Source organism: Falco punctatus, assembly GCF_963210335.1.
Source record: "Falco punctatus genome assembly, chromosome: 9".
Lineage (NCBI taxonomy): Eukaryota > Metazoa > Chordata > Aves > Falconiformes > Falconidae > Falco > Falco punctatus.
In genome coordinates this window covers 1,517,508-1,531,218 of record NC_137589.1, presented here as the reverse complement: position 1 = coordinate 1,531,218, position 13,711 = coordinate 1,517,508, and the positions used below count along the sequence as shown (strand labels likewise).

The window sequence follows — 13,711 nt, the reverse complement described above, 5'->3', positions numbered from 1 at the left end:
ACAGCTCCGGCCCTACTCCCTTAGCCCACTGCACAATATTTCCATGCTGTGCAGTGGCAGTTTGTGGTACCAAGCTGGTGGTGCCTCAGCAGCTCTGTCATGAAACGGTCTCCTTAATAAATACTACTGAAAAAATGCTAAAACTGATTAGGTGTAAAAAAAGGTCTTTTTTTCTGCAACACCTTGACACCTTGGTCCCTTTTTTTCCTATTTTTTAATTTATTTTTTTCCCCTTTTCATAGGACAGCAGAGATGTGCTGCATCTTCTGAAATGGTCTTATTGTATTAGTGCCATTCATGGAAGCAGATGGCGAAATGGAGCTTGGGGCAGTTCTCGTGGTTGCGGTTAAGAGTGACGCGGTCACATCTACCTGTTCTTCAAATTCATGCAGACAGCCTTTTTCCTAAAGCCAGTTAATACCCGTCTACCACTTGGCAGGTCTTTCATACTTCAGAAACCATAAGCTACTGGGTGATGCTGTTGTGTGGCCATTGGTGGCTTCAGGTCCCAGTCTGCCGAGGGACACTGGTGTTGGACTCCTGCCCTGGTTCTCCTGAAGCCTGCTCTCCCATGCCTTGGCTCTGTCCAGCACCCGATACAGCACAACTGCCTCATCCACACATTAACAAGGGAGGTGCTGCAGAAAAAATAGGAAATAATACTGTAGGAAACAATTTCCCAGTTAAATTTAATGCAGAACAGTTGCTGCTCTCTTCTGTATGGATGTAGCTATTCCTTTGGCACTAAGAGGAGAACTAGGGGTTTTGTCCTGGCATTGAACTGTTACCCCCCCAGGCACGAAGGGAAAGGTCCTTGCACCCAGCACCCTCCTACACGAGACACCAACCTCAGCCTCCACTCAGAAGTCAAAGGGAGTTACTTTTTTTTCAGGTGAGTTTCTGCCTCCCTCAGCTGGTGGAAATGTCAGAGTCCATGTTAGCCCAGTGAACACAGTTTTATTATAATTTTGTCCCTGGAAAAAGAGCTGCCGAGTCCCCTGGCTTCGATGCCCGGGCTTGCTGTATGTGGAAGCTCTTCTGCACTTCTGCAGGTGCCAGTCGAACAGGTCTATGCTAAGCATATAGAGTAGGGCACACAAGGAATAATGAGACTTTTTAACCTTGAAACTTAAGCCAAAATCTGAGCTTAAAAGTGTGTGAATAAATCCTTGTCTGCAGTTTAAAATGCTCTTAAAAGAAGCAGTGATATTCTTAGTACTTTTTCCTTGCAAATATACAGATTCACCCTTTCCCCTTAAAAATACACCTGGGATTCCTGCACATGAAGTTGACCTGATTATGAAGATGTTTAGGATTTTATTGGTTTCCATTTTCATCAATTTTTCCAATGTAAATTTTGGATTTATAGTCTCCTGTCAGACTCTGTGTAAAGGGAATAATAATCACATACTAACATTTTTTTGCTTTACAGCTTAACGTAAATCTTTATTAGAGTTTGCGAGCAGTGAAATAACCTCTGACATGAGGCACTTCAGAGGTGATGTAAAACCCTCCTGAAGCCAAAGGGAAGGCTGCAGCTGGGTTCAGCAGACACTCAGCCAGGCTCTTCAGTTTCCCTCAACTCTCTCTTCGTAGAGTTGGTCGTCCATCACTTTATTTTAATCCCCTTTTCTCTTTACGGACTTGCTGCTGGTTCATCCTTGTGCATCTGGATAGTCAGTAGGAGAAAAAAGAAAAGCTGGTGCACCAAGAAACTGAGGGAAGTCCTGGTAAGGCTGGAGTATATTGTCCTTTAGCATGGAGACCACAAGATAAATGCTGTTATAGTTGCCTACCTTTAATATACTGTGTTATATGCACATTGTGCAGCAGCCTTGATTATTTATCAGCCCTAGATTTGTCAGAACGTATATATAATCCACAAAGATCTGTTAATTTGTTGTAGTTTGGCATTCCTGTATCTATATATACATTACAAAAAAAAAAGCTTTTCAGCCTTGTTCGATGAGTTAGCAGCAGCTCTGGGAATTTTGGCAATCAATGCTTGCTGTGATTCCCAGTGTTGTAGCTAATTTGAATATAAGTTAATATGTTTATTAAAGGAAAAAAATAAACTTTTTGGTTTTTAAAACAGTTCATTCTTTGCCAAAGGATTTTCATTTGTGCTGTAAATTATTTCATTAATTTTCTTGAAATGTTCATAAACTGTTCCTTAAGAATTTCTTTGGTGCTTACGGTAATGTTCACTGAACTCTGGAGGGGAAGAGTGGTGATTTCCTTCAGAGGAAGCAGTATATCAGTGTGGATCTCCACAGAAGCATGTTTGCAAAACTGCTTTATGCTGGAAGTAAGCAGATTTGTAAACTCTATAACAGTGAAAAGTTGTTGCCGGCAGCTTTGAGAGGTGGCTAGGCCTTGGCTAGCATTCGGGCTTGTGTCAGGTTTGTTCTCACCTGGCAATTACTGGGAGAGCACAGCTCATGACCATCCTATTGATTCATCACTTGACTCTTGAACCACGATTTTCAGCTGTGCTAAGCGGTAGCATTCTCTTGCTGATTTCTTTGGAGTGGGTATTTCCACTTTTTTTTTTTTTTGATTAATTCCCATAATGCAAATTAAGTTATAGAAAACCTCTTAAAGATGTTGGCAACTCCTAAGATCTTGAGGAACGTTCTTCCTATATTGCTTCAAGGTACCTTAGATGTATTCTAAGGTTTGTCTTCCATAATGCATTGATCCTGAAAAGGAGCCCAGAGGATGCAAACCCTGCTTAGCTGTGTGGTCCTGCCCGTTTGATGCAATGGTGAGAGACTTTTGCCCACTGGGTAATGGTTGGACAAATTCAGATTCGCCTAGGCTAGCTTCCCAGGTCTTAACCTGGCTGTTTTCTTTTTGCCTTTTTAAATTAAAACTAAAGGTGATCTGCCAGCAGGACTAAAGCACACCCTCGGATTTGTGCATGTAACAGTGATACACAGTGATTCTCACAGCTGATGGAAATATGAGAAGGGAACTCTTCTTCTGCTGTCCTTTGCTCCTGGTGGCTTTGCTCCAAAGCTGGGAGGTTTTTCTGAATTTTTACTGGGTGGGAGTCCCACTGGGTGGGAACTGGAGGCCAGTCACCAGTGGTGTGCTGAGCACTGGGCAAAGGGGATTTTTGAAAGGCTTTTTTCTTCTCAGCATCACTAGAGCAGGTGAGAACTCTCTCCATGGAAAGTTTAGGCTTTGGCAAAACACAAACACAGAACAATTTCAACTCTCACCTGAGATACATGGGCACAGCAAAGAGAAAATTCACAAGATTTATGAAAAGAAGAGAAAAAGGAGAAAAAAATAGGAGAATTAAGGTTTGGTAGTAAGGCAGGTGGGAGATGAATTATACCGGTAGCAGTTTGCAGGACAAATTCATGTGGATGCCTAGGCCCTTCCCCTCTCTCCATGGTCAGATATGGTGAATGCAATTGCTGCTGCTTTCAACCAAACTGACAAACCTCATAATTTATTGCTACAACGCAGAGTGTTTAGCTGCTGACTGTGTATCGCACGTCTCCTCGCACAGCCCGTGCACCCAGCTGCAACAGGAGCACTTGCTGCTGTGCTCATTCGTGACTACAGCAGTGATGGAATGAGGGATGCAAGAATCTGGGAGAAAATACCAGCCCCACTGTGCTGCCTGCTCTTATCTGGTTCATGTTTGTGCTCTGGAAGATGGAACGAAGAGCACACAGTCTGCTCGGTGCTACTGAGGAGCGAGCCGGCAGGCAGCCTGCCAGTACAGGTAAAGGAATAAAAAGAGACAGAGTTTAGAAAAATAAAGGAAGCATAACCAGGGAATCTGGGAATGTCATGGGTTTGGTGGACAACATGATTTGCCTGCGGTTCTTCCCAGCTTAATGCCATTCCCCAATTTAAAATAATTCCAATTCTCAGTCTACTTTAGCCCTCTCCTTGGTCAGGCAAGCCAGGCTGCGTTTCCCTGGCCTGTTCCTGAGGAGTGGGGCAGTGTCAGAAATCTCCCTGGAGTCAAAGCACGGAGACTTGCTGTCTTCTTCCCATCTACAAGAGCTTTTGTTTTGTCATAGGGGAAAACCTGGCTGATTTGATTAAGCTTATTTTGGTTGTTTCTCATTTCCCAGCTGGCGTGCTGCTGCTTGCAAAGGCACACACATGTACTTGGGACCATGACTTTCCTCTGTAGGTATTTCTCTCAACTGTTCACATGAAATACGAATCCTAACAGCAGATACTTGATGGACGAGAAGCAGGGTGCAACAGTGGTAAAAAAAAAAAAAAAAAAAAAAGGCAGAGAAGATTTAGAATTAAAAGGACGTACCGTCTGTAATGAGGTGAAAAAAGGAAGATTTAGGCAAAAGCTGAACTTCTGTAGAACAGAGCCCGGGGGTCATTTGTTGGAGACCTGTGTTTAGAACCAAAAGTAGCAGGGAAAAATCCTCTTAAGAAACCACCCACCACCGGTACTGAGGCTGAAGGCTGCCCCTTGCCGCTCACATCACATTCCCGTAGCTCTCCCGTGGTGGTGGCACAAAGGGCTGCTTTGCTGTCAAACTGGTTGGAGAGGTGAAAAATGTTTATTGCCTTGGAGTTTCTCCTCTATGTTGTACTTCTTGCCTAATTAAAACACTGGTAGCCCCTATGAGATAATTTATTATTTTTCTGCAGTCAGCACTGTAAGGCTTTACTTGTCTGTTTAAACTGGATGCTCTGCTTTACATTGAAGGTTGTTTTTTTTTTAGAAAAGAAAGGTACAACTTTGTTGTGCTGCATTGTAGAAGAATGTGTTTAACACAGAAACTCCAATCAATGGGATATAGATTTTGTGTTCTTTCTTGCCCTTTATTTCGTACCTACACTGCACATGCTTAGCGTTGGCTCTGACTCTGCTCCCAACATCAGAGGTAGTAATTTAAAATTCACAAAGCCACACAGGATTCACAATTGCCTGTGAGTAGCTGGTTGCTGTTGAAAGTAGGTTCATCGTGAAATGCTCCTCTGGTGTTTTAAAGCCGCCAGAAACCATTCATGCCCGCTATCGTGTGATGTTGGAAATGATAATTCATGATATCTGCCACGTTAAAGACCCTGCAGTCTGTCCATCTTTGTGCTTGTGCTTTTGATTTTATTCAAATATATTTATTGTAAATATTTACAAATGCCAGTGGCTGCCATTAGTCATCTCTCTCAGATGTCTTGTTGAAAGGTAAGAGATTCCACCCACAGGACATTTTGGGGAGGGTTGAAGTAGTCTTGTAATGAAGAGGGAATTGGGGAGAGTAAGGAAACAAGTAAACACCTGAGGCAAAACCATGCCTATATATAATCAGATTAACTATAAGGGCCTGCTTAATTTTAGAGCTGTTCTAAGCCTGGGAAAGGAGCAAAACTGGGATAAACAATAATAAATAGCAATGTACAGCTGAAAACAGTACTTGGTCTAATTACCATAAGACATATTTCCTGTTGGAAAATAACATAATTAGTCATATATTGAACTTAAAACCTCTTCTGTGGTAGTTATTAAATTCCATGACATTTCAGCTTGATTAACTTTTTAACAGATATGACTTGGGGCAGTTACAGGGAACCTTCTAAGGTGGATGGGAGATCTGATGACCTACCCCACTGACAGTCCCAATTACTCAAACTGAAGAAAATGTATTATAAAACCTCATTAGCAGAGAGGAAACTGATAACCCTATAGTCTGATCTTTTTCTGTTTTAATGTTGGCTGAGATGAGGGGATAAGATGTGGAAGAAAGCGGGCAGAGGGAGAGCAATGAGAGGTTTCCTGAGCTCCAGCTCTACGTCTGCCTTGAGGATGTTATTTTGCAGGAGTTAATGATGACTTTTGTATAGGATATTTATTTATAGGGGGTTATTCTGTTCTGGAGAGTACCCCAGCACTACAGCTGCGTTTGGGAGTCTCTTTGCTCATCTCTCTGCTAACCTATATGGCTGTCCAGCGGCACGAAAAAAGCTGTACAGCAGTTTGTCAGTGGTTTCTGCCTCCTTTCATCTTCCCCCTATTCGGTGAGAATGACAGCTTTGGGTATAATAAAGGGAAAGGGGCTTCAGGTAGGCGGGGAGTAATCGGTGACATTCCCGAGAAAAACAGTAATAGAAAACCTTTTCTCACGCTGCGGGATCTCCAAGTGCTGCCCCGGTCCCGGGCACTCTCCAGGCCACTGCCTCCTGCCTCGGCAGGTGTTGGGGCCGGGGCCCTGGAAGGAGCAGCCCAGTGCCACCAGTGCCGCTCGCGGGGCCACTGGGGACCGGAGGTGAGCACGTGCCGTAAAGCAGACCGGCCTCCTGGTGTGCGGTTTGTCAGGCTGACAGCAAAAGGGTGGAAGAAATGGATGCACAACTGCTAATGTTTCCCCACTTGATACTGGAAATATTATTTATATGTTTTAAATGACATGTGCGGAAAGCCATGCCCATCTCGTCATTGCCCAGTCTTAACTGCTGATGGCATTTGCCTATATTTTCTAGGTTATAGAACAGCAACTTATATATTTTCAATTTTTCCTAAAAAAGGAAAAGTGTGGCATTATTTTATGGTTTTATTTCAGGGTTTTTTTGGTCTAAACTTGTACCTCTGCTGCGCAGACCTGCTTGGTGTAATGCCCAGAAACCGCTGCTATTGAGGTGATATTTCCTGACTCTGTTATATTTGGCTATTGCAGGTCTGGGGGCTTGACCCTGCTGGTGCTGGGCTGTAGAACAGGTGCTCACTGCTACGGTTCGCAGGGTCCTCTTGGGTCTGGTGCTGCAGAATTCCAAAGATTTATCCATTTACAAGTCTTCATGGAACTAAAAAAAGAAAATGTAACTATAATCTGAGGGCCTTTCCTGGAACGAACCATGGAATTTATATCAAATATTTAGGGAATGTGCATGGACTTGTTTTTTGGGATGGGAAATTGTCCCTTGATTCTTCAGGAGTTTTCTGTGCAAGGGATCACAGATATAAATCTAGCTGCTTCTAATATTGTTGGCTGCTTTACTACATAGTACATAAGGAAATGTAGAATGATTCAGGTAAAAAAGTTATTTTTTTTCAAAAATTTTTACAAAATACCAAACCCTAATGCAAAACAAACTCAGAGAAATAAAGCTCCAAACCAAAGTGATATTGGCTGAGTTAGTGAGTAATGGTCAGGGAGATGACGAAATTAATTTCAAATTGCTCTGTGCTCCAAAGTACTGAAAGTGCATATAATGAAGGATTAATGGAATTTGCTTTTGTCTTTCTGTAAAGAAGAAAAAAAAAAAGGCTACTTAAATCAGTAGTGTGCTTGTTATGCATATGAAGACACAAAGGTTATGAAAATACGGCATGAGGTCCTCAGTTCTGTGATTTAATTAAGATACGCCTCTGAGAAAAAGAAGCGAAAAGGCTGCTGGCTCTAATGGTAATTGATAAACTCGCGTTCTGTTTCTTGAAGGTGCGAAACAACAGCAGTAATGAATGACTGCTTAATAGTATAAAATGTTTGCTGAGGAGCAGTTGAAATCAGTTTTGAGGAAAAAGGGATAATGTTAATTTTACCAAATCTGTGAGAATAGTAGTTGAACAGCATAATTGGAAGACCCCAATACTTTGCAAAGACACACCAGGCTGAGCTCTCCAGGTGTTTCTGGCTGACCTCAGAGTGTAAATACCAAATTTTTCCTGGCAGCATTTTTTTCTCTGAGTTCTTGAGAGGTAGCATGGTGTCAACAGAGGCAGAAGTAGTTTCAACTATCACTGGTATCTGTAGAGACTGAAAAAATGTATATTTTTTCACGTGAACACAGCTCTCTAGATGCTTTTTTCCCTGGCAAATTCAGTTAATCCAGCAATATATGCCATGCTTTAAACTGGATCCTCAGGTAACACGGTAATCCTAGGTTTGTCACTGGCCTTTCTTGCCATGAGAGTCCTTTTACCAGTTTGATTTTAAAAGTTTTTAATAGGAAAAAAAAAAATACGTGGCAAGGCAAGTTTTCAGCTGTTGTGACGCCATTCTCAGCTGAGACTTACCGGATTTTGTAGGCTGCTCCAAAACTGTGTTTAACTGCTTAGTAATCCTTTGCTGCCATTACATGTGGATACAAGTGTAATTTTTTTTTAAATAAATGAAGGTAAAGAAATTCATTGTTGTACATTTAGAATGGGACATGTTCATATTAGTTCCCAGTGGAGCATACCTTTGGGCTCTCATACTAGGAACGTAGCCTGAGAGAGCCTGAGGTTCAGCCTTACACACCAATTCCCTCCATCAAATACAATCTGTGCTTAGCTAAGGACCTCCCTGAGCCTCCTCTGGACCATACCTGTGAGTCAGGGAGCAGAGGTAAGTACATGTGGCTTCTTAGTTTACTTTCTCATCTAATACAAAAAAAAAAAAAAAAAAAAGTTGTTTTCTTCTAGTAACTATTTTTTTTCCAGTTTAAATGATTGTCTCTCACTGTCAGTACATGTGTTAATCAGTCTTAGTGCTGCAGTACCTCAGATTCATGCTGAAGAGTTGGAGGATAATTAGTATTTAACCAATTAAGCTTGCTGCAAGCTCAGGAACACAGCTCTCTAGATGCTTTTTTTCCCTGGCAAATTCAGAGTTAATCCAGCAATTTAACAGCATTTTCAGAAATAAGCAGAGGAGCTGGTCAAAGAGTTGGGGTTTTTAATTTTAACAGCAACCATGGGATTTCACCTTTCTCTCCCAGCTGTCTCGCAAGCTCCCTCCAATTTCTCATTAGACATCATTAGATTATAGTTGTTAGATTATGGCTCTGACTCATGTAACCCCACAGTATTTGTTTCCACGTATTCTTAATGTAAAAATGTAGAAGTACTAGTCTGTGAATTACGATAAAGACCAATTTGGTTCTCCTTCCCTTTTTCTTGCAGACTGTGGCCATGTCCCAGTCAAGCAATTCTTGCAGTTGCCATGGCACCTTTGGGTGCCTCTGTAATAAAATTTAAAGGTTCTCACCTTTCTGGAAGAAGAAAACAGTTAACAAATGATTTGTGAGTGTGTCTGAGGGGGAAAAAATCCTTAGTGGCTGAACAATACCACCAGTGCTTCTGAGCTCTTGCATGATGAAAGATCTAAATTAGGTTAATGTTTATGTTTGTTACTAATTGACATACTAATTGCTAGTAATTCTTTTTACTCAAATTGCATAGACTTCAAGTGGGTGTTAACCTCCTTGTCTAGCAATCATTTCCTGCAGTTGACACAGTAGCTAACTACTAGGGTTGCCTGAATGGTCTGTTCCTGAGATGTCTTTGAGTGTGAAATGACAATACAAACCATCATTGGGGACCTCAGGTTTCTTCCTTTCAGCTGAATTCCTACATGGGTAAAACAGGGGGACAGGGCTCTTTTGGTAGTGGGTGAGGGTTAGCATCAGCGTCAGCACCTGTGTATGGGGATAATTCCCAGTACCACCAGTTTTGAGAGACATGCCATACCTCATTGTATCATAGAATCACAGAACGGTTTGGGTTGGAGGGGACCTCAAAGCCCACCCAGTCCCACCCCGTGCCCTGTGCAGGGCCCCCTCCCCCCAGCCCAGGCTGCCCCCAGCCCCATCCAGCCTGGCCTTGAGCACTGCCAGGGATGGGGCACCCACAGCTGCTCTGGGCAGCCTGGGCCAGCGCCTCGCCGCCCTCACAGGGAACAATTTCTGCCTCACAGCTCATCTGCATCTCCCCTCTCCCAGCTCACATGCATCAAACAGTTTGATTTGCTGTGAGTACGGTCCTATGAGAAGAATTCTTTAGATATTGGATTCTTGCATATGAAGATTTTCTTTTCAGATTTTTCTATTGATGATTTTTGTTATCTTTCTTTAGGGTTTTACCTTGGAGCTGTTGGTTTGTAAATCATGGTGGATGTGTTAACTTAGTAGCAGCACTTTAAAGGCAGTCAGAAATGAGAGGTTCTTGCCCTGTGGCTCATGTTGTGTCCATCAGACCTGACGTAAGGAAGAGCAACACCTGAGAGCTGGGGGAACAACCTGGGGAGCACCAGGCTGAGCAGCGATGGCTGGATCTTAGTGCTGCTGGGGACATGCAGAACTGACCTTGGCTGATGATGGAGGTTCTACAGTAACTGTGTATATAAATGAGCTGAGGGGAAAAAAAATATTAATGACTGTGTTTATGAAAATCTAGAACATTTATAAAAATGTTATCTCAGAAAAAATGACTGGTAAGAAATTATAGGTAAACTCACAGCCAGCTCAAGCAAACTGCTCTATCTACAGCTGTACATTTACAAGTGTTCTATCTGAAAAACTGCACAAGAAAGCCCAAGGTAGGAGTTTTTTTATTTCCATTTCAGTTAATTGCCTAGTTTCTGCAGAAACTGCACTGGTTTATCTCTCAGGAGAGCAAACTACTCTTTCATCTGGTATTCCATTTGCTGTAAACTCCTTTACTGCATGTGAGCTGAAGGAAGAATACCAAGAGACTGCTCTAATTAAGATATGCCAGAGCAAAGTTAATTTTCAGGGTTTCTTTCAGATCCTGACAGGAATACACTATAATTATTATACAGTTAGGGTAATTGACTTTTATTTAATGTGGTACTTGCTTATAAACAGCCAGTCAAATATACCAATGTAAGCAATGAAGAAATTGTTCAGAAAAATTATCACTAAAACTTGAAATAAGTAATGTTGAGTGTATTAATGTCTTCACTCCTGTTACTTTGGCTAAGAGGAAAGCAGATGATGAATTTTCTGTGTTTTCTCTCAGTACAATGATCAGGCTGTAAATGTCTTAGGAATTGGAAGAAACAAAGTATCAGTGTATTTTTCTATTTCATTGAGCTTGCTTATGTTTATATTTATTAGATATGTTTATTTTTATTCTAGCTTTATATGAACATTTTAGTCTTCCCTTTTTTTTTTTTTTTTTTTTTTTTTGCTGTTTGTGGTAGCTGCACCGAGCTTGCTCTTTACTGTGCCCAGAGGAGCTGTGGCTAAGGCAGAGCAGGATTTTCTTGCTCTGCATGCAACGTTATGGGGAAAATAGCAAAGAACTTGTTTTATGGTTCGAAGAACAATGCAAATATGTGGAGACCGTCTAATAGAAATATTTCATGTTAAGAATTTTTTGTCTTTCTTCAACCAGGTTTTATATATTGAAATATGGTTTAGAAATCACATGTTTTCTTTAACTTGTAGTGATGTTGGAATATTTCCTGGGCAATGCTCACACTATGGAGAGGCTGTCAGATGCGTTCACAGCTTCTCAGGGTGATCACAGTGGGGATAAAAGAATGCTGAGGAGAGAAGATGGAAAATATACAGCATATATATAGATTTTTCCTGGTCCTGACAGGGGTCTTATGATTATTTTATTATTTTATTTCTATGAATCTCATAGATGCTGGAAAGACTGATCCTCTCGCTGAGGTGGACTGGTTAGTAATTTAAGAGGAAATTTGTTCTTATCGTGAGGGATAAATGTGGTCATTCTTTATAAGAGCGTGGCAGTTACTGAGGAATTATGAGCAACTCTAATTCCCTGGGAATTAAATATGTCTGCTGAGCAAGATGTGTGCCCTGCCAGTCAGTGCAGGCAGGGCTGTCCTGGCAGAGGGGAAAGCCACGCTGCTGCCTTGCCCTGGTCCAGCCCAGCTCCCCATGGAAGCTACCGGGCAGCCTGCAAGGCGGGTGATGGAGAGATGCTACTTGCAGCAGTGTGCATTGCCTCCAGACCCTGCTTTTGTGAAAAGCAACTGAAGAAAGGCGTTTCTCAAAGAAATTTATTAATTAAATAAATTAATTAAAAGAAAAAGAAAAAGAAAAAGAAAAAGAAAAAGAAAAAAAAAGAGGTGAAGATTTCCATCAGTCTGCAGAACCAGGAAGGAGCCCAGACAAACCCTGGGCAGGACCCTCTGTAGCTCCCACAAGAGCAGGTCTCCCCCTGAGCGGGTATGTAACTCCTCCTGTGTTTAGGATTCACAAGCCACATCTAGATAAACTGCTATTGCATTTAAAATGTCAGGCTTTAGTGGAGCTGGGAGTTCACTTCTGAGGCAGATGATGGGAAGAAGCAGCCCTCTCAAGCATGTGACACACAAGTGTTTCTGCCTCATAAGCAAGAGACAGCCAAAACTATAAATTTTGTAGACAAGCAAAAGAACCCTGACAAGCTATTTGTAGGCAAAATATACTAGAGATATACTTTTTAAAAAATAATATTCTACCTTTTGTTCATACACACTTTCTGAGTGACCTGTATTAATTTTTCCTGTAACACTGAATAATTAATTCTAACTGAGAAAGCTGGCATTACAGACTGCAAGCTTCAAGCATCAGTGCAATCTGAAATGAACCCTCTAATATTTATCCTTTATTTATTTCTGCCTTTAGCATTCAAGCAATGCAGTGGGTAATTCAGAAGAATATATGATCAAATGCAGCTTTTGAGCAAAGAGGGCAGCCTGTGATAACTTCTCTGCTGAAATAACCTTTTGTGATTTCTTTCCCAGACTGTTGTCTGCCTTTTCCTTTAGCTCTACTTTTTAATTTGACTCTGAGCTATAAAAAATACCAACCTTATCTGCTTTACACTTGTACAGAAATCCACATCTTCAGAGTGTTATAGAAATATTGATTAATCTATTCTTGCTACGTATCTCACTGGGTGAAGAGAGACAGAAAAACTGGCACCTGTCTGACCCGTGGCATGCAACGCACTGACAGTCATCCTCGTGATGTGGCAGCTGGTGGACTGGGTTAAAACCTGTTGTTCCAGCTTCTTTAGGGAGAAAGGTGCTGGGGGGGGGGGGGGGGGGGGGGAAACGTATCAAAGCTCATGGAGGGACTGTTTCAGTCTGGAGTGCTTGGTGGTTCAGGTGGTTCAGGTACCCGCTTTCAGAGGAACTCACATTGCACTGCGCGGGTGCTTCAAAATAAAAAAAAAATCAGGGCTCAAAGTGCCAGCCCTTCATGGACATCAGACAGCTGAAGGCTGAGCAAGGCGCTCATCCAAAAGGTTGGACTGAACAGTGTGCAGAGTTGAGTATAAATAGATTCAAGGGTTTATGTGGTTATTGAGGATTTTGCAATGTGGCAGCTGAAGCGAAATCTGAACTTTTTTTTACGTGAGAAAACAGTGAGTTAAAGAGTAGCGTGACATTAACAGCCCTCTGTAATTGCCTTTTTCTAGTGAAATCACACTTGTGGCACCAGTGTCCCATCTGCAGAAACCTCACCTGATGGATGCATCAGGAAGATGCTAGCACTTTCCAAATGCTGGTATGGAAAAGGTTGTCACAAAAATCGTATTTCTGACACAGGTTTCTGTAACGTGCCAATACTAAACAAAGATGCTCTGTCAAAATCAAATCCTCATCAAGTTTATATGTAATCTTCACAGTGACCTCTCTACCTCATTTGCTGGGATGTCACTCAAGTGTGGTGGCAGGTGGCTGTCATGCTGACGAGTGATGTGTGCTCCATAACCTGTGAGCTCTCCCTGGCACGTAGCATTGGGCTTGTCACGCTTTCGCATGTCAGAGCATTAGGAATTGATATGTCATCCTAATAGCACAGCATGAAAACATGTCAGCTGGATTTGTTCAAGTGTCAGGTAGGAAGAGGAGAGCAATGATACCGAGAGCATGGTAAGTATGTAAAGTGCATAAGAAAAACATATGCATTATTTATCTATTAATCTCTAAGTGAAGTAAGAGTAGAACTGAAAATACCTTTCGTCTAA

General features: G+C 41.9%; 1 protein-coding gene across 1 annotated transcript in view; it reads left to right on the top strand.

Annotated features, from left to right (window-relative positions):
* LOC308070075 (uncharacterized protein) overlaps positions 1–13,711 on the top strand; it is a 160,336-nt gene that overhangs the window by 25,528 nt on the left and 121,097 nt on the right. Inside the window, exon 1 of the mRNA XM_080403452.1 lies at positions 1–13,711. This exon is cut by the window's left edge and continues 25,528 nt beyond it; it is cut by the window's right edge and continues 25,897 nt beyond it. The gene's annotated coding sequence lies outside the window, so the exon portion shown is untranslated.